The sequence below is a fragment of the Artibeus jamaicensis genome, unplaced genomic scaffold (assembly GCF_021234435.1).
Source record: "Artibeus jamaicensis isolate MK-2021 breed Jamaican fruit bat unplaced genomic scaffold, CSHL_Jam_final contig_415, whole genome shotgun sequence".
NCBI lineage: Eukaryota > Metazoa > Chordata > Mammalia > Chiroptera > Phyllostomidae > Artibeus > Artibeus jamaicensis.
This window is the reverse complement of record NW_026521823.1, coordinates 26,447,018-26,469,028: the sequence shown is the minus strand read 5'-3', so window position 1 is coordinate 26,469,028 and position 22,011 is coordinate 26,447,018. Positions and strand designations below refer to the sequence as shown.

Sequence of the window (22,011 nt, the reverse complement as noted above, 5' to 3'; positions counted from 1 at the left end):
TCCAGGGATGTCCTTCTGACAACTGCCAAGATATTCAACTTTCATTAGCAACTGCAGATAAAAAAAGGGGGAATTGGAAGAAATAAAGACACGTGCTACTAGAGTTGAGATAGATTTTTAGTTCAGCTTGCAAAAAACAACCCTACTACTTTATTTCAATATGCGTACCTCCACAAAATTCCACTTTTTCCTAAACTGTCAACAATGTATCAGTCAGAAATCAGGTAGGGGAACAGAGACAATCTATGAGAGAAAGGAATTATGCAAATTAAACCCAGCAAAACAATGGGGGAAGCTGTGAGAATGAAGAGCGGCAGAGAAATTGGACCTGAAGTTTTCCGGAAGTAAGAGTTTACTCCAGCCTTACAGGAGAATCTGAAAAACAAACACGTCAAATGTTAAAGTTGTACCTGACCCATCCCGTTTTTTATTCTGTGTTCTAATATTACCTCCACAGGAAAATGTCAGGTTTCTTGATAATACTATCTAACATATAGTCCATCACAGCCATTGACTTTTATCACATTCAGCCTTATTTTAAATTAAAAGCACTATATCCATCTAAAATTATATATTTATTTTCCCATGATGAAAACTCCACAATAATTAAGCTCTTTATAGGATGAGAGACTTCTCATATTTATTTCTTTTCCATATAACTTGTGCACAGATCGTACCTGTAACTATAAGAACATAATAACATTTAATATCATATCTTTAAAACATCTATAGATATGCATGACTTACATCACAACAACAAAAAAGAAAATCTGAGATTCCAAAAGTGAAGAAGTAGCTGAAACCTGGAATTTATCAGATCAGGTAACCAAGATAACCAATTTGCATTAACTTTTCAGGAATGGGAAAAGGCTTTGGTTTTATGAAAGTTTGGGAGTTGGACCTTAGAAAACCATAGAAAAATGAGATATGTGAAGTACTATGCACCACGTGAAAGAATAGTAAAACTGTTCTAACTGGAGAAAGTGTTTTATTTCCTTTAAACTTTATTATTAAGGAAAAACTGACCTATAGTAAATCCCATATATTTTATCGTGTAAAATTTATAGCACAAGAAACTAATAAGAACAGCAAAGACAAAAAGTATTCCCTTGACAATAAAATCAAGAATTTGTCTCTGTTACTTGTACTCAGACAAATTTTTTAAAACCATACATTAATCGAGTATATCTTGAGTCTAAATGTGTTTTCTTTTGCCAGTGGCATCCCTGTGAACTGGTTATTAATGAAAACAATAATTTTGTAGAAAATTTTTGAGGGCAATTTTAAGCATGTCTGGTCTAAAGTACAAATATCAAACTTACACCAATCAATTAGAAAATGAACAATTTTAAAAATACATATGTAGCACCATGCAGTGTTTACCTGATACTGAGCCATAATGCACACTTTACATTATTTGCCTAAGTATATCCTACAGACATTATCTTTTCAAAACTGATTTTATTGTTATTCAAGTACAGTTGTCTGCATTTACCCCCCCACTCCCTTTCACCACCTACCTCCCCTACTTCTACCCCTCCTTGGTTTTGTCCCCGTGTCCTTTATAGTTGTTCCTGAAAACCCTTCCCTCTTTCCTCCCATTATCCCCTCCCACTTCTCCTCTGGCTACTGTCAGTTTGCTCTTGATTTCAATATTTTTGGTTATATTTTGCTTGCTTGTTTGTTTTGTTGATTAGGTTCCAGTTAAAGGTGAAATCATATGGTATCTAACTATATAACTCAATTAAGTTACACATAAATAAATAAATAAATAAATAAATAATATCATTTCATCTTGTTTATGAGGGCATTTTGTGTTATTCTAGGACCGAACTATGACAAAATATTATTGAAGTGAAAAAATCAGTTATAATTTCAAGTAAAAATTATATAAATGGAATAGTTACAAAATTTTTAAAGTAAACCTTCAATTATTCTCATTGTTTTTGGTTAAATAACAATATAATGATGAATTCTAATGTCTGAGCAACACACATATTCTATCTCATCATCTTTTGTTGTATATTTTTATAATCTGATAATCTGTATGAAAATTGCTTAACTAGGTTTTAAATAAATCCTGACTGTTTACTATTCAATTCAAGAAAAGGTATTGAGTTCTCACTATGTTATAAAAGCTGTGCCATATACTGATCAAAATAAAATGAAACAAAGCCTTGACTTTCAAGAAGCTTACTGTCTTCTTGCACTATGGGCAATTATACCAGAAATTATAATGATACAATAACAATAATGTAGTAACGATGGTTTTAGTAGCTCTTATGATAATTCAAAATCCATAGTGCTATAAAGTTATATACAATAGGCACTATGTAAATATGTTGGATAATAAAGTGCTTATGTCACCAACATTTAAAGAAATATCATTTGAGGTATGCATACTAACTTCCACATATAAAATATGTTCCTTGCCTCTTTTCTTTTTACAGATAACTTACTAAGTGGAACAAGAAAAACAAAGCCCTACTACAAACGGGTTTTATGGGAATTTTGGGGGGGGTTCTTTCACCTTTTTTTGAATTTTTCATTTTTCTACCAGGAGGGGGATATATACAGGTTCTCTACACAAAATATAATGACCTGTCACTTTTGCAAGTGGGACTGGAGTGCACAGGTCAGGTGAATGAAGTTTTCAGTTTTTTGTTTTGTTTTGTGTTTGTTTTTAAGGGTGTACACAATGTGGGGCCATCAAAGTAGCCACTTTCAATCCATCAGACCCACTGGTGAATGGTTTCACCAGTACAATAGTGTTAACTGTCTCACAGAACATTGCAGATAATTTTTAATGTGTCTTTCTTAATTTAATACTCAAGTCTTTTTAGGTCAGAGAGAGTGAGGGATGTTTAATTACAAATAGCACCATTTTTTGGAACCAGGATATGACTTGGATATCAAAAACATCTTCAGTACAAAGTTCAGCATTTCTGCCTGCTTCTTTCTATACATTTTAAAGATGATTTCTGAGTTTCAGGAATAAGGTAAAAATATGTCAAGACAACAAAATACTGAAAAGATTCCAAAATAAGCTTTAGGTTACCTAACCAAGTTAGTACTTGTAAGACTCACTCATACCTACATAATAAAAATGTTTTCTGTGTTTTTGCTTTTTAATTAGATTTCAAACTTGAAATGTAAATTGTACTGCTAATCACTAATATGATATTGGTGATAGAAAATATTTTTGCTTTAACATTGTCAGTAAAATAATTTAATGATATCTATGTCCTAAAAGCTGAAAAGAACCATTCAACGAGAGGTAGACCTCATTGCAAAGGTATTGTAAATAAAAAGAGAATTTTAGCCTCTTCAAATTTTAAGTTTAAGTGACTAGTCAACAAATACATCGCTTGAGCTGTTTCCAGATGCTATTGTAAATAGGACACATAGTTAATAAAGGGTCTCTCAAACAATTCTGTAGGGGACCGGTTTGTTTAGGTCTGGCAAATGTGACTCAACTCTGTATGGAAAACCTACAGAAGCGAGGTGGTGGGCAGGAGCCAGACCTTCAAACCGAGTTTCCCTGTTGGAATCAGGCCTAGAAAATGCATACAGATTGTTATGGCTTACTCTTGCTAAAACTCCATTACCCTGGTCTAAAACAACAAATGTGTATTGCCTATCTTCAAGGTAATTTCCAAAGCCTGTGTGAGTTCTCCCAAGGACAGATCTAATCAGCTCATCGCCATTCCCCTCTGCATGTTATTTTTATTTCCTCAATTGTACCTAAAATGTAGACAGTAATATTCTATGTAATAGATAATAAATCTTTCTATGATGTAAGACCCCAGGAAAACAATAAAAGCCTGTCTAGGCAAGGGTCGGGGTGCTCCCCTCTTGAGGGAGTGGCCGAGGCACCATAGGCACTCTCCCCTTGAGAGAGTAGAGGTGCTGTTCCTTTTTTCTCCACAGGATTGTTGTCTCCTGTGCATTGATTCTCGTCATATACCACAACTGGCGGACTCTGCTGGACAGGGTATGCCGCACAATTCTATTTTCACTTAGTTTCATCACGCAACTTCTTCCCCATTCCATTACATTGATTCATAATTATGTGATACTGTTATGGTGTAAATTCAGGGCCATTTTATCACACAATGACAGAGAAGACTCATGAAATAATAAAGTTTAACGAAATGGACTCTGTTCCAGGAAAGGCAGCAAAGGCCCCGTGACCTGATGGTCTAGAGAGAAAAAAGTCGGTGCATAGTAGTGCACTGTCCATTCTCTTCCTCTTTCATTTGCAAACACTTCTGCATCTATAATCTTCCAAGGAACAGTGGCTAAGAAACTTATAGGAAAATTTAGAGGAGTTATTGGAACTCTGACACTGCTGGAGAAAGAAAATTGGAACATAGGAACCTCTAAAAGATAGGACAGTGATAAAAACCATAAATTATCTATTGAGACTCCTAGAGGAACGTAACATATCAGTGGAGGCCAATAAAAAAACACTGGTCTTAAAAAAATTGAAACACTAAGGGCTAACCCCTGAATTGAGAATATCCGACATTATTATATATGGCTGTTAGAGCATAGAGTCAGTTATTACTATAAAAAAGAAAAATCTCAAGCTTCTGTAATTTCTCATGAGAAATAGCTGTTATCTCATGAAAACTTTCCAGGGACAAATATCTACCAAGTAGACAATATAACCAGAGTCATATAGGAACTAGATCTAAGAGTTATCAGATATGGACTTTAAAATAATGACAACAGATATTTAAATAGAAGAAAAATTTTCAGAAACAGGGAGTGAAAGGTTAAAAATAAATCATAAAAATCTTGTAAATCTTAAAAATTAAAAAAATAACTTAAGAAGTATATGAACAAAATATTTTAAACAGCTAATTAGTTGACAGGAAAATAGGTAGGTAGACTAAAGCAAGGAGGAAAAAACAAGGGAAACGTCCTTAAAAGATATGTAAAACATGGGGAAACTCTATTATGTGTCCATTAGAATCCTGGAAGAAGAGATAAAAAGAGTATTTGAGGAAATAACTGAAGTGTAATAAAAACTGATGTGATATTTTAAGTCAGAGATTTAAAAAAAGTGCTATGACCCCCCACAAGTAAAATAAATATAAGAAAAATTTCTTTTAATGTTCAATATAACTACTGAAAATCAAAACCAAGATAAAATGCCGAAAGGTGCCTGAAAAGATTCCTTACTTACAAAGGAACAACAATAAGACTGACATTTAACTTTTCAAAAGTAATCATGGAATTAAAATATAGTAAATTATGTTATTGAAATATTAAAACATATTACCATCCATCTCAAATGCTATATACATTGAATATTTTCATTCTGATGGAAACATTAACTACATGCAGGAAGACTTAAGAGCAATGAAAATGAGAATTCTATATGTGTTAAGAGATCAAAGATCATATTATGAACTACTTTGTATAAGTAATTCTGAAAATTTAAAATTAGTGGAAAAATACTTGTGAAACAATTTAATAAAAATGTCACAAGAAGAAATGGAATTTGATTATAGAAAGTAAATATGTAATAATTAATTTTTCTGGAACTTATTTCCCACCCTATGGCACAGAATTGATTTAATAACATATATAAAAAGCTATCTGCTTCCTGCCCACCAGATCAAATCATGTTAATATCATAAAAATACTGAACCAGGATATTATTCTGCAGAAGGAAAGGTGTTTGACATCAGAGATCACAACCCAGAGCTGAAGAACTGACATTCTTCTAAGGCAGGATGGTGAACATGTACTGCTGGCCTTGACAGTTGAACATGAACCGCTTCTGGTGGCCTTTTCAAAGAGGGATAGAGGAAAAGCATTCCCCAGGTCAATGAGCAAGTCATTACATGCACTGATTTGCTCCAATAATAAAACAGCATTTTGCTCCAATAATGAAACAGTATTTTGCTCAACTCACACATTTTGCTCCAGTTGCTGAAACAGCAACTTCAATTGGAATCACACCTGATGAAGTTCACAGTAAGTCACTGTGGTTTTCCGGGTACGCTCTGCAGAGGCCAAAATGGGTGAGTTGAATCAGAATGTAATGAGACTCAGCATTTATGCCTCTAACAAATTCTTGATGGTGATATTTAACTCCATAGTCCTTCTAATAAACTTATATTACTTTTGGTTTACCTATTTCCTAAGTAGAAGTAGTTCTAACGGCTGTCATTTACCCATTCCTGGGACTAGAGTGAGGCAAACAAGGTGCTTAAAGACAAATTTTAAGAAGATGCCCACTCTGAGTGATGCCTATTTCCCCTTAAATACTATGCCTTAGGCCTCTTATTTGCCTTACTTTGGTCTTGGCCCTGTTCTTGGCCCTTACTTCTGGGCCTTCCTCCCATGGCCCAGAAGACCAGTGTATGGATTCTGCCAGTTGTGAAGGGTATTTACTTCAAGTAGGCATTTTGTACCTGCAGAAATACCACAGTGAGTGCTAAGGTCCAATAATTCCAGTATGAGAGAGATCTGAGTGAAAAGTGTCTCAATCATCTGTTCTCTAGAAGGTGCTATGCCGACATGTGAACCATTAACCATTTGGATCTCCATAACTAGTGTCAGTTCAGAAGTCTCCAAAGGGTTCACTATTTTCCCTTTCCCAGCATGTAGAGTAAGACGCTACCTTAGAAGACAGCTGCAAGGATGTTTCTGAAATCCTGAAAGAAGATAGTATAAATTATTGGTGGTGTAGAACATTCTTGTCTCAAGGAGCCATAGCCTCCCCTTTAATTAACAGACTTTGGGTCTGTGAACCGATTTGTCTGATAATGGAGCACGTGACTCTCTGCTCTGTTAAATCAAGTGAGGCTTGTGCTCATTAGACCTAGAGATTTTCTGCTTATGAATATCAGACAGGGCTTCCATAGACTAGCGTCTACTTCAGTTGCCCAGACACCATGATCAATCAGTCAGCAGTGGGCATCTCTGTGAAACAGAGGATTTTTTTTCCACTCCTTTAAATCATTTACCCATTGCAGTTACTATATCCACTGTAATTGTAGGGATTAAATGACAACAATTGGTCCCTTTCACCTAGTGATCTTGTCTAATCCAAATAAATAATGATAATTATAAGTAGTTATTAACTTTACTGAAATATAAAAGCCATATTAAAGCTTTACTGTTAACAGCCACAGGTTCCTTCATCTTTTTCATTCATGACATATATTAGATTTGTCTGCACAAGTACTACATGCTTATAGGCAAAGTTTCACTAGTGGGTAGAATCTGGAAAAATGTGATGCATATTTGTGGAAAACCTCGATTGGGAATCCTTTGGCAAGCAGGCTTGTTTTATGGTCCTACCTCAAATACAACAACTAGAAAAAACATCCTACTCTGCTGATTTCTAGTGATCCATGAGGGATTTCATTTTAGTTGTAGATAAACATGTATATTTTCCCATAATACAGTAACTTTTGTATTGTTTTATTTCATTGTATTAAAAAGTTTGGATCTCATGCATTACACTGCATGCATCCACATGCTTGAAACACTAAATCTGATGGAAGCAGTGTACAGGCACTGACCACCCTCAGTGAAGTGGAGGTACGTCCACTTGGAGGAGGCCTACGTGCCATTTCATGGTTAAATTATGGAAGCAGAGAAACGTTAACTGCAGCAACTTCGGTGAAACATATGGGAATGTTTTCCTTAGAGTGGAATTTTCTACCAAGGCTGTTTTTCTGCCAGCTCTTTTTTTTATGATTTAATTTTTGTCAGCATATTATTCAATGAACACTTTTATTAAATTAGTTATGTGCATAACTCTTAACTGAATATCTCAGCTTTTAAGACTCTCCTAAAAAGGTGTGCCAGTCAAATATTTAAAATAATATTGTCTAGAATTGTGTGGAAATAGTTAATCACATTTATATTCTAAATGTCCTATTTTAAATTTACACATTAAATATATTACACAAAATATTATACACAAATATAGTCTTGAGACTATTTTGTGTGAAAAGTGTTAATAAATATCATCATAGTTATTCAAACCTCAAAGTAGTCAAAACATTGACATTTTATAAGCAAATATTTCACAGTAAGTTTTTATCAGATATATACATGCAATTCATACAGTCATGAAATTAAATGCTACATGGGTTTTACTCTCTTCAAATTTGTTTAATGTTACTGAGACATAAACTCTACAAAAGATATAGTGTTTAATTCTATCCATATCCAATATTAAAAATACAAAAAATATAATATTTCATATATTATATAATGTGTACTTTAAAGTATGTGTAAATGAAATAATATGTCAGTGAAATAAAGAACAAACTGACAGTTATCAGAGGGGAAGGGTTAATGGGGGAAAATCAGGGAAGGGTCACGTATAAAGACACATGAGGGGTGGGGGGCATGGTGGGTGGAGGCAACTGTACTTGAACAATAAAAATGGTAAAACAAAAAATAAAGCAAAATCACATGATAATTATGGAAACAAAAAAAGGGGATGGTCAGATATTATCTCATCGCCATAAATAGCCATTGTATGTTCTGACATGTATTTGTTTCCCTCATAAGTTCTGTGAATATGCATGTTCTAGATGGCTAAGATCATGTAATAAATAGGATTTATGTACTGAAATAAAAATTAAGTTCTGAAGATGCTTTCCTGGGTTTTCTCAAATTTTATCCAAACTCTTTAATTTCAAGGGTATGTAATTTTCTTTCTAGTACATAAAATTAAAAAGAAAAAACACTGTGGAGATGTAACTACAAATTGAATTTATAAACAAATGTAAATTTTAGAATAAAGGACTTCAACTTATACATACTGTGAAATAAAGAACTTCAAATCATATATTTGGAAAAAGAAGTTCTTATGTTCTCATTCAATGATAATATATTTTATTATTAAACTGAATAACAAAATACATAACCATGCATTCATGTACTTAACTATAAAATTGTTCTCTCAGTGAAGTAAAATATATCTCAGTAAAAATGTAATGCACATAAAATATCTCAGCCTTGCTACAAAACCATTTTTTGTATTTTGAATTGTTGAAATGAAACAAGCCCTACAGATCAATCATTTGTCATGGCCTCTGAATGGTCATATGACCAATTGGTTTGTTTACTCCAGCATTGCCACAAATCATGTGAAAATATATATATAGTATATTTTATAGATATATGCATACATATTTTTTCATTCTATGTCTTGAGCCTAAACTTTAGGAAACGGCTCTAAAATTCTCTGCACCTAGTCCTCAAAAGTAATCTTTGTCAACTGCTTTCAACATTCATTTCATTACAGTATAATTTACACACAGAGAAACACATTCATTTTAGGTGCAAATTTAGATGAACTTGGACCATGCAGGGCAGTGGGTAGGCTAAAAGCACAGATGTTCATCTGACCGAGATGCAGGCATTTTCTCTCAAGCTTCTGCACGTCTTTTGAGTCAAGGTAGTGACTTTGTTCCAGACTGTTTTTAAAATGATCATTACAGAGCAAACAGTATTAGACTAGAGATCGAGTCTCACTTTGACCAGAGCTGGTTTTTGGTGACCCAGTATAATAAATATCACCACACTCTGTGAAAAGGTGAGGCTGAATAACTACCTATTGTAAAAGAGTCATTTTCCCAAAGCACAGGGCCTCTCCTTTAATTCAAACCACTGAGTGTTCAGGCATCAGACGATCCTCTTTTCCTTACCATGTGGAACTGAAACATGTAAGAACAGGCACAAATACAAAAATTCTGACTACTGCTGAACAGTGACTAATAAACTGCCTTGTCTCAGACCCACGTTTACAGGTTTTTACTGTCATTTCTGAAAATGTGGCAGGCTAAACTCTCAGTGAGAAAGTAGAGTAAAAATCGCATATACTCCACTATTCTTGACAACTGTAAGTGCCTCTGTATATCAAGGTCGTTCTTAACTATTCACTTAAAGTATCAATGCAATGCTAGTTATGATAGTTAGTACCTCTAAGATCCTACCCTCTCAACCCATCACAGTTTTTTGTTTTTTTCTTCATGTTTACTCTCAGCAAATAGTCTCGCCATTTAGTTTTAAAAAATATATACCATTAAGAGAATGATTCACTTTTCATCCTACCACTTCATCTGCAAATACACTTTTCTCCTTTCCTTATCTTTCTTTTCCATCATATTCAAATGTAAGATATACTCCCTTTTCTGTATTTATTTCTCCATCCTGTTCTTTCTCAAAAACATTGTCATATTTTAATGACTCTTTAGTCATTTAAAACAAACGACATAACCTCAAAATGATTCACAGTCAAAAATGTCTTTACTGTACTTTTTATTCTAGCCACAACCATTAGACATAGAATATACCTTCATACAGATAATTATTTAAAAGTGTGAATAATTTGATTTCTGAATTTTATCAGCTTTCAATGATTCTTCAATCCACCCTCATCATTATAACAAAATCTTTCTTGTTATTAATATCTTAGATGATGAAATAACCAATTCATATCACATACTTTTAAATTTTAATTTCTTTTTTTCTTTTTCTAAACCTTATTTTATTGTTTATGCTATTACAGTTGTCCCAATTTTTTTCTACTCTTTATCCCCTTCCTCCCTGCATTATTACTCCACCCTCTGGCAGGCCCCTCCCACCTTAGTTCATGTCCATGGGTTGTACATATAAGTTGTTTGGCCTCTCCATTTCCCATACTATTCTTAACCTCCACCTGTCTACCAATTTTGTGCCTACCAATTATGCTTCTTATTCCCTGTACCTTCCCCTCACATTCTCTTCCTACCCCTCCCTCTCCACTGATAACCCTTCATCTGATCTCCATTTCTGCGATTCTGTTCCTGTTCTAGTTGTTTGCTTAGTTCATTTTTGTGTTTTTGTGGGTTTTTAAATTTTTTTATTAATTTTTGAATTTTATTTAGTTATTTTTCAAGTACAGTTTTTTTTGTCTATTTCTTCCATCCCAGCCTCCCCCACCCTGTGCTCCCCACCTCCCTCCCATTTCCACCCCCCTTAATTTTTGTCCCTGTGTCCTTTATACTTGTTCCTCTAAATCCCTCCCATTTTTCCCCTTAAATTCCCTCTCCTCTCCCCTCTGGTCACTTGCCCCCTGTTCTCTATTTCAGTGCATTTGCTCTTATTTTGCTTGCTTGTCTGTTTTGTTGTTTAGCTTCCTGTTAAAGGTGAGATCATATGGCATTTGTCTTTCAACCCCTGGCTTATTTCACTCAGCATAATGCTTTCCAGTTCCATCCATGTTGTTGCAAAGGGTAGTAGTTCCTTCTTTCTCTCTGCTGCATAGAATTCCATTGTGTATATGTACCACATTTTTTTATCCATTCATTTACTGACGGGCACCTAGGTTGTTTCCAACTCTTGGCTCTTGTAAATTGTGCTGCTGTGTACATTGTGGTGCATAGGTTCTTTGAAATTGACATGTCGGGGTTCTTAGGATATAATACTAGCAGTGGAATTGCTGGATCAAAAGGCAGGTTGATTTTGGCTAAAGAAAACAGTATTAAATTAAAAAGATAACCAACTGTATGGGAAAACGTACTTGCCAATGATATCTCAGACAAAGTTTTAATCTCCAAAATATACAAAGAACTTACACAACTCCACTCTAAGAAGATAACCAACCCAATTAAAAAATGGAAAAAGGACTTGAACAGACACTTTCCCAAGGAGGACATACAGAAGATCCAGAGACACATGAAGAAATGCTCAATATCGTTAGCTATCAGAGAGATGCAAATTAAAACCACAATGAGATACCACTTTACACCAGTCAGGATGGCTATCATAAACAAAGCAACCAACAACAAATGTTGGAGAGGTTGTGGGGAAAAGGGGACCTTAGTTCACCGTTGGTGGGATTGCAGACTGGTACAACCATCATGGAAAATAGTATGGAATTTTCTCAGAAAAATAATTTCTTATCTATATAAACCATTTAAAAGTTGCACATGCATTCCTAAGACACTTTCTTTTTCTTTCTTTCTGAAATTACACCATCCCAGTATTTCTGCAGTCTCATTGACTGTTTTGTGTTATTCAGTTTGTTCATTTTCTAACATGAAGGTCATCAAAACAAAATTTCACAAAACCCTTATAACTTTATATTCTCTCTCTCCGGTGGTATCTGCTGCCATGGCTTCATATTACATTCTGGCAAGCAATGTAGGAGTTACCCAGTTTCTCTACATCCTTACCAGCATTTGATGCTGTTTTATTTCTTATTTCACTCGTTTTATTTTTTATTTCACACCTTAGAAGTAAGGTGTATAATGATACCTTACTGTGGTTTTAACTTTCATTTCCATAATGGCTAATGATATTGAATATCTTTACACATGCTCATTTGTCATTTATATGTCCTTTTAGGTGAAATGTTATTCATGTCTTTTGACCATTTTTTAATTGGACTAAATTTGCTGTGCTTTTATTTCTTTTTTTGCTGAGTTTTGACATGCTTTTATGTATTTTAAATAGAAACCTTTCATTGGCTATATGGATTGCAGATGTTTTCTCCTAGTCTATAATTGTCTTTCCAGCCTCTTCACAGGATCTTTTACAGGTACAAAGTTTTAAATTTTAATGAAGTAAAATTTTGCGATTTTCTTTTTACCTCCCATTCTTATAGTGTCAAGTAAAAGAACTACTATTATCAGTAGGCTGTTAAGACTTAAAGATTGTCTCTGAGGTTTTCTCTCTAAACATTTATTGTTTTAGCTTCTACACCCGTGAAACCGAACATGGAGAAGGAGTTAGGGCTGGATGATAGATAACTCACCTGCTGTCCATTTCTGTAGCCACAGACCCGCCTGCTGGTGCGCAGCACCGCAGCTGGCAGTTCTGAGTCATCTCCGTCTTCCCCACGCTGGTGTCAGTGATATCCCGTGACAAGCTGATATCATGTCCATTTGAAGGCGATGTGTTCGGTGCATGTCAGTGGCTTACTTCTTACTTTTTTTTTTTTGGAAAAGTGTCAGCAAGACCAAAGAACTTCCATTCTACCCATGTGCAGCTAGGCAATATGAGTCAGTACGGGGGTGGAGTCACCTGGAACCAGTGGAGAGTTGAACAGGCTCGTTCACCGAGCCCTCACATTACACCTTAATGGACGAGCTCACCATTACAAAGTAAGACTATAACAGAGATAGAGGAAATACTTAATTAAGGTGATTTCATTTTGAAGGCAAGAATAATAAAGGAACATCAATGTAAATTAGGCTTCTACACTTCCCTCTAAGTGGTAAAATGTTTGTATCAGTATATTGTGATAAGTTACATTTATATATTTTAATAACCAGAGGAATCACTAAGAAAACCATATAAAATATAGTCAAAAATACTGTAAGAAATCAAGATGAATTCTACAATAAAAATTCAAGTAACTTACAGGAAAGTAATAAAAGGCAAACAGAGATGGAACCACAAGAAACAAATAAAAACAATTAATAAAATGATGGAATTATGTCCAAGCACAGTGATAATTGCACTGAAAGTAAATGGGATACATGCAGCAGTTAAATAATAGAGCAGAGCAAAGTGGATGTAAAAATATGACCCAGTTATGTCTTATCTACTAAAAACAAATTTCAAATACAATAGTGTAATTATATTAAAAACATAAAAAATAATACATTATCCAGGTGCCACTTAAAATAGGATAATGACAGATATTAAATGAAGTGGATTTTAGAATAACAAATATATATAAGAGATAAAAAGCGACATTACATATTAATAGTCAATTCATCAGTACAACCTAATGATCCTGAATGTGTAAACTTTCAACAGCTAAGCCTCAACATGTATTAAACAAAAAAAGACACAGCTAAAAGAGCTATGCAGGCAAATCCACACATATACTTGTGAACTTCAGCATGGTCATTTTAGTAATTAATAGAAGCACTAGACAGCATAGCAGGAAGAATAGAGAATAAACGAACAACACAATCTACACCAGCAACCACATTCTTATAACATTACTTGTGAACAAAAAAATACTGACATAAAAATACAATTAACCAGTGTAATTCCATAAGATGTACTTCAGAGAGAAAACAAGCCTGGAAGATATGTGTCAGATGTAAAAGCTAAAATTAAAAAAGGAAAACAAATATGCAAAGAAATAATCTTTAAATATGTGGGTAAATTTAAATAAATGAAAATCTGTTTCTACATAGTGCTATGATGACAATGATGATAATGATGATGATGAGGAGGAGGAAGACACTGTCTACTACGAATTAGGGAAAAGTGCAATATAAAATACTGAGGACAACATGCAGGTGAGTTGATAATAATTGATATGAAATGCACTTTTGAAGATCAAGATTAAGATAATGAGTGTGCATTTTGTTAAATGTCATGGTAACATTTTAAAGGAAACCTTTAAATAAATATCAGGATGTCAAATTAATATCCAAACCAGCTGAAAGAAAAAAATTAAATTTTGAAAAAGGAAAAGGAAAGTAGCAAGCATACAAAACATGGGATGGTTTTAAGATACAAGGTAAATAAATTCTAAGAAAATTATAAGGAATAATTAATTAGAAATAATATAAAGGGAATATTCAACAATATTTAGGAGGAGAGCTACTAAAACATAAGTTTATAAAAAGCTTCAGAATAAAATAGTAGGGTATTGATTTGGTATTTTTGTTAACTTCAACTATTCCAAGTATATCTGGATTTAATATCAGACATAATGGTAATAAAAGGCTTTACTAAGATGGAGAAAGTCACTACAAAATGCTGAAGTGTATAATTTTTAGGATATACATTCACATGTGTAGATGTAAAGGTAGTATTTACGTGTCTGTATTCATATGCAAACATAATGTATGATAAAGATAGATATAACTCCACTTAGAAATAGGCCAATTTTCATCATATTGAAAGCTTTAAATATACCTTTCTCATTTTTGATAGATCAACCAAACATAAATATAGTCATAATAGAGAAGATTTCAAGATCATAATAAATAATAGACTTCATTTAACCCTGAAGTTAACAATTAGAAAGCAACTTTTAATTTTATATTATATTTTCTGAATATGATATTTACAAAAAAATCACAGCATTGTGGGCTACAAAGCAAAGCACAAAGAATTTCAAAGACCTGTTATCACGCAGGTGTTTTTTAAAGCATTGTACTTGTTAGAATTCATTTCCAAGCTAGTATAAATAATAACCATATTTTGTGATTTGAATTGCATCTTCACAAAAGACATGTTGAGTTCTATTACTAGCTACCCACGAATGTGACCTTATTTGGAAATAAGATCTGGGCAGATATAAACAAGCTTAAACAGGTTACCAGAGATCTGAGTAAAACCTAATCCAATGACTTAGTGTTCTTATAAGAAAAGGGATATTTAGACACAACAGGCACAAAAGTAAGACCATATGAAGACACAGAAACACAGGGGCGAACAGCATGTAAGACAGAGGCAGAGAGAAGAATGATGCATTTAGAAGCCAAGAAAACACCAAGGATTTCCAGCAACTACCAGATGTTTGGAGCGAGGAATGGGGCAAATTCTCCCTCAGAACTGCCAAAGTGATCAAATCCCGCTGATACGTGGATTTTGGACTGCTAGCTTCCAGAGCTGTAAGAGAATCTTTCCTGTTGCTTTTTAAGCCACCCACTTTAGGGTAATTTGTTATGGCAGTGCTAGAAAACAAATACACCATAATTTTGGATATTAAAACAAAATGCTTCTCCACGGTGATGGTTTAAATGAGAAACTGTTATGAAAGTTTAAAACACTATAACATCTATTTAAGGCGATTCAATTGCACATGGAAAATTCACAAAAGAAAGACAATACTCTTCAGTATTTTTTAAAACATTATAAATATATTGCCCTGGCTGATGTGGCTTAGTGGATTGAGTGCCAGCCTGGGAACACAAGAGTCACCTCTCTGAGGTGCACATTCTCAGTCAGAGCACATTCCTGGGTTGCAGGAGAGATCCCCAGTGCGGGGCACGTGAGAAGCAAGCACACATTGGTGTTTCCCTCCTTCTCCTTCTCCTTCCCTTATCCTCTCTCTAAAAATAAATAAACAAATTATTTAAAAATATAAAACAAAATAAAAATTATAAATATACACATATGTACTCTAACTATAAATATATTAAATTATAAATCTATTGTAATCACATATCTAGGAAAACACCAAATAGTTTGGAATTAGATAAACCTTTAATAAGAATACATCGGTCAAAGAATAAGTCACAAGAAAAATATATTTTAAAATTAAGTGTTTTGGTATTCAATATAATATTAGTAATATAACAGGGTGCAGCCAAGAGGGGTGCCCCAAATACAGATGTGGAATGGGGTCCAGAACTCTAAGTGTCCAGGAAATATTAGAATGATATATAGGATGTCCTCACCCCTTACCCCTACAGGTAGGTGTGAGTTGGGGGAAGGGACAGATGGAGCAGGGCCATTGAGAGCTGTTTTGCATAGTAACAACTTTGCAGCTAACCTCTGCCATGGTCATTTAACATATCTATAACCTTTAACTGGTTGCATAGATATGTTAAATAGCTGTGGCCATGCTTTGAGCCAGGGGGATGGAAGTGACATCCACCCAAGATGTAACTGGGAGCCGACTCCCCCTGGTTACAGCACCTGCATGAGAGCTTGGAGAAGATTGGCTCCACGCCATGGAGCCACACCTGCCCAGACTCACTAAGGCAGCCCAGTAAAGCTGGAAGGATATGGGAGTGCTCGCAAGTGTAGCTCATTGTGGGAGGAGTCGGAAATGAGGCTGCAGAAGAAGATTGGCGTGGGGATTTAAACCCAGATGAGGCAGCCATTGAGAGGAGAACCATGTGGCTTTAGCCAGAGTGGGGTCTCCCAGAACCATGTGAGGGAGAATCGCCATGTGGTAGAGAGAATCATGTGGCTTTAGCAGAGAACTGCCATGTGGCTTTGCTGGGAGAGAACTATGTGGCTTTGGTGAGAGTGAGGAGCCCATGGATTTGGGGTGCTCCCTTTGGCCACATAGCTTGGGAAGCAGGACAGACTTTGCCTGGAGGAAAAGGGGAGCCCATTTACAAAATGGACCATGAGAAGGTGCCACATGGCTTTGGATTAATTGGAGATCCTGGTGGCAACACAGCTGATGGTGCCAAGAGCCTATCATGGACTACAACTTTTCTTGAGATCCGGTACCCAAGATAAGGGCAGGAGAGAAGGAAGGACTGTGCATCTGTGGGTATCTTAAAAGACTTCGATATTTTAATGAAGACTTTAGGTCACTACTTTAAGTCTGCATAACTTTAAATAAACACATCCTTTCCTTTTTACAAATCTCTGGCATTGAGAGACATCTTTCCTCTGGGGGGCAGACAAGCAAGCCTAGTGGGGGGTACTTTCAGTAACAGTATATCAGGACCCCCTTGGCCCTGTTCTGTAACAGTAATGTTAATTTCAGATGTAAAATATGGTGATTACATAAAGGTGCTCACCTCACTAATTGACTATTCTTAATGAATCACAAAGAATATATACCATATCAGAATTTAAGTTGCATATAAAGTATTTTGTCATGTAAATTGCAAAAGCTCATAATATAGGGAATCAGTTCTCTAAATTTCATCTTTAAAAAGTAGAATAAAAAGAGCAGAATAACAAATGGAACTAAAAGTTAGCAATAGAAAGGAAACAATAAAATAAGTATAGAATACTGACAAACATTAGGAAATTTGACTAAGCAAAAAAGTAATTTGTTTAAACAATAAAAGGAAAAGCATAATTAGCAATACCAGAAAGAAAAGAGATTATCTCTACATCTCTTACAGACATTAAAAGGTCAGTAAGTACAGCTTTAATAATGCCATGTTAATGAATTCAAAATAGGTAAATTTTTGGAAGTTACAAATTAGCAAAATTAAAATGATAAGAAATAGAAAATCTTAATAGTCCTCATCTAGTCAATGTGTTGAATTTTTATTTATAAATTTCCCACAAACTACAATGCAAGCTCAAATACTTTCCTTTTCATTGAGGAATGCAATTCAATATTAAATAAAGAGAACTAAATCAAATTGGATTTCAATACTTTCAAAAAACTGGTGAATTTCTAAAGAACAAAATAATTAAGGAAATAAAATTAAAGTGCTTGTAGTTTTATGAGAACGATAGGCACAGATAAAGGCAAATGTGCTTCCCCCGACAGGAGCATCGAAGTAGGGAATGGAAACTGGTGTTGCTTTAATGGAACCACCGTTATTGAGAATATGTGTTCTGTTTCAGAATCAAGACTAACCAAAAGATTACGGGGTAAGTAAGACCTTGATGTAAAACACTATTGGAGAGTATGGGGTAAGTAAGACCTTTATGTAAAACACTATTGGAGAGTAAGTAACTTAAATGGCTACATTATAACCAAGCCTCATTTAAAAAAAAGTAACTTTGTTTTATATTCTTGTGCCAACATGTGTTGCCTCCTTGCTTTTTGAAGTTAACCTTAACCTGTGAAGCACAGTAAGTAGGTTTATTAAAAGTGTTTGACAAATCAATGTTCTATTCCGTAGCGACAGTTAATCTGGGCTTGCTGAAGTTTGGTCTTTGTTGTGTAGAAAACAGTGACTTAACCTATTTACCCATTGATCTTATACTTTCTGGTACTCACTTTTTCTGGAGTTTGTGATTAAATTTAAGTAAGATAATGATGTCGAGGCACTTATGTAGAAGTTCATCAAAATGTATTTTTGTGTAGCTCCATCTAATTTTTTTAATTAATATTCATTCTAAGCAAGTTCTAAATCAGGTTCTAATGATACTTGGTTTACCAACTGCACGAATTTTTCCTACACGTATTATGTTTTTGCAACTACAATAGTGTTTTATTGTTCCTTTCCATGTCCTCCTATGTGACTTGAGCAAATCTTACTTTCTCTTCATTTATCCGTCAGTGGCATAATGTCACCCACAGTGTTTTCTTTTATTATACTACATGTAGTATTATCTCAAATGATTATATATTAAATACACTTGCAAAAAAAGGTGTTTCTCGCAGTTCTACACCAATAAAATAAATGTTTACATTTTCTGTTTCAGAAAGATTTCTGTGATTTTAAACTTTTTTTTCTTCAAATTTTTCACCAAGCCTTTTGGTATACTAGTGTAAATTGTGACTTACCAAGAAATGGGGATCTAGAACTGAATATTTCCAAAAATCTTTCAACATTTAAACATACTATAGTGGAACTTTCATTATTGCATGGTGGAATATTAATATTCTTTATATTACAAATTGAGATTACAGTTGCTCAGCTTTTATGTTCTTCCATGCTATCATCTATTTTTAATATTTAAATGTTAGTATTTGGGGCTACAAAATCATTTGTTTCAGTAGCTGTTCCCCTGCTACATGTTTTTGCTTCCCCGACCAACCTTTGAAGGTAGCTAACTGTTCACCACTGGCCCTCTAGGATCTCTTAATCACTCATTGCCTGAAAACATACCCACTGATGCACATAAGCCTTTACCACCCATGACTCTCCCTCTGAATGCTGACTGTGAACCTCTTCGGAGGATCCCTCTGCAGTGAGTGTGGAACTCTTCTGTTTTTGTACAAATAAATTGAGGACAGGAGAACTGCATTCCTTATAACTGAACAGAAAGAAATTAAAGAGGATGCAACTTTGAGCATGTGGCCAGAGCTAAGAAAGAGGGTGGTCCCCAAATCAGCTCTTAAACAGTATGAGGTCAAAGCAAGAGACTAGGTAAAAATCTACTAATGTCTGTACTTAACAACAGCAATCAAAAAATATCTGTGCATCACACTCTTGAAAACCAAGGAAAGAGCGGACATGGCCATGGACAGACATTCTGCATTCTATTTTTTTCCCTACTTTAACTGTTTCATTTCATTGATTTAAAAATGTCTATTCTGAGAATTTTGAAATAAAATATCCATAATAATGCAGGTATTTTGGAGGTCATACCCAAAGTACATGTTGAAAAATGTCACTACCATTCTGATCTTGTGCAAAAATCTATAGATTGTTCAAGGGTGAATATATCATCTCTAGTTTGGTTGTATATTTAAAGTCAATGCACTGGTATGTCCTACCAGTTGCTGAAGAGTAGTGGGTAATAAATGTTTCCATGGCCTTAGAAGAAGTGATTTGTATAGCAGGATGCCTTAAGAAAAATGAGTTCACTTTCCTCCCTCTCTCTGATCTACTACCAAGGCTCCTTGTGACTAACATAAATAAGAAACCAGAAATTTAATGTAGTCCACACTTCTTAGAACCCCAGAACAAACCCCAGGAATAGGTGTGGAGTGGATCTTCTGAGACACTAGGAAAATATCCAGTCCTCTCTGGTGCACAAATATCTAAGATGCACTCTTGGATTTTTCTAGATTAAAAGTTGTCCCTAACTCAGAGGAGGCACTAAATTCCAACCACAACCATATTAATGTTTATTGATAATACTAACTCAGCCAAATCTTTACCTGAAAATTAAATGTTAGCATACGCAATAGTTTTGTATGAGATTATGGAATACAATAGGGATCAAAATACTGAGTCATATACAATATAGTTCCTGCATTTTATCTAGCCCTCATGCTGGCCTAATTATTAACCATTGCTACTTCTTTGCACTACACCTTCAAACTTCCCCTTAGCATCTTCTAACAGGTTTACTATAACATCTACTTTACCTCATCATGTGGCCATCATTTTTATTCAGCATCAAATTCCTTGTGGTCTTGACTTTATTAGATTTCCAAAGCTTTCTTTTGACCAATACTATAGGGGAAGAGAGTAATAAGTTGCACCTTAATTAATCTCCTTTGGTTATAAAATGTGTTCCCTGTTTAAGTGAAAAATGTTCACAAACCTCCACCTTTCCTCATATGTGTGTATCTATGTGTTGTGATAATGCATACATATATATATATACCCCACACACATATATATGTATATATATGAAATTATATATATATAATTTCATATATATATAAATTTCATAAATTATATATATATAATTGTAAAATGAGTCTTCTTCATCACTTGAATATGGGCTGGCTTTTGGATTTGTTTGGGAACATGGGCATCATAATTAGCATTGTGTGCGGTCTGGATCCTTAAAATACCTGGCATGCTCTGGCCCTTTCCAGGAGTTTGATTGCAATGTCATTTGAACAAGGCTTATCTAGAGGGTGACAGCCTACATGAAGAAACAAAACATCCCAGCTAAAGCCAGTCAACTTGACAGAGGCAAAGCTTCTTGCTGATGAGTCAATATTGAAGCTAATGTCTGAAGATTTATGAGTGAGCCCAGCTTAGGCCAGAAGAATGTCCCAGCTGAAAGTAAATTGCTGGTAGTCTTAAACATGAGTTTAAAATTTGATTTTTATCCTTCTGAATTAATACATCTATGATATTGTCTCCTTTTCTCTTGTTTTATAGCATCAATTCAGATCTTCCCAGATAGAAAAAAATCATTGGTGAAGAGAGTGACCATGACCTCTGTCTGCTGGTCTACTGCTATAAGAAGCCAAAAATGGTGACAGCCATCAGCTAAACTCCTAGTGGAAGCATTTCGGAGTTGATAGGCTGATTGAGAAACCCCAAGGCCATGGGAGCAGGAAGCAAAGTTTATTCCTTGGGATATTTGGTATAGTAATTGGCAGATCCTGATCTGTGCATCCTGGCCATGAGGGAAGCAGAACAATGTATTTATTGATCAGCACCATAACTAGTTCTTCAGCCTACAAGTCAACCATACTATTAATCCAGCTTCTTAGGGGTAAGAGAGCACAAAATAAGACAGGTGAACCCCATGCCATGAGGTTCTGCAGCTATAGTTCTAAGGTCAAATGTGATGTGTGGAAGATATTATGTTGATGGACAGAGTGTGGTAAAGTTTCATGTGTAGAGGTGTTAGAAAGCCTCTGGGGCAATGAAGGCAAATCCATATGCAGAATATGGTTCAACACTTGTGAGAACAGATGACTTCGTTTTGTATGATGTT

At 34.8% G+C, this 22,011-nt stretch overlaps 1 pseudogene; it reads left to right on the top strand.

Annotated features, from left to right (window-relative positions):
• Positions 1–285: 285 nt before the first annotated feature.
• Positions 286–22,011, top strand: part of LOC119049237 (serine/threonine-protein phosphatase PP1-gamma catalytic subunit B-like) — a 56,031-nt pseudogene continuing 34,305 nt past the window's right edge.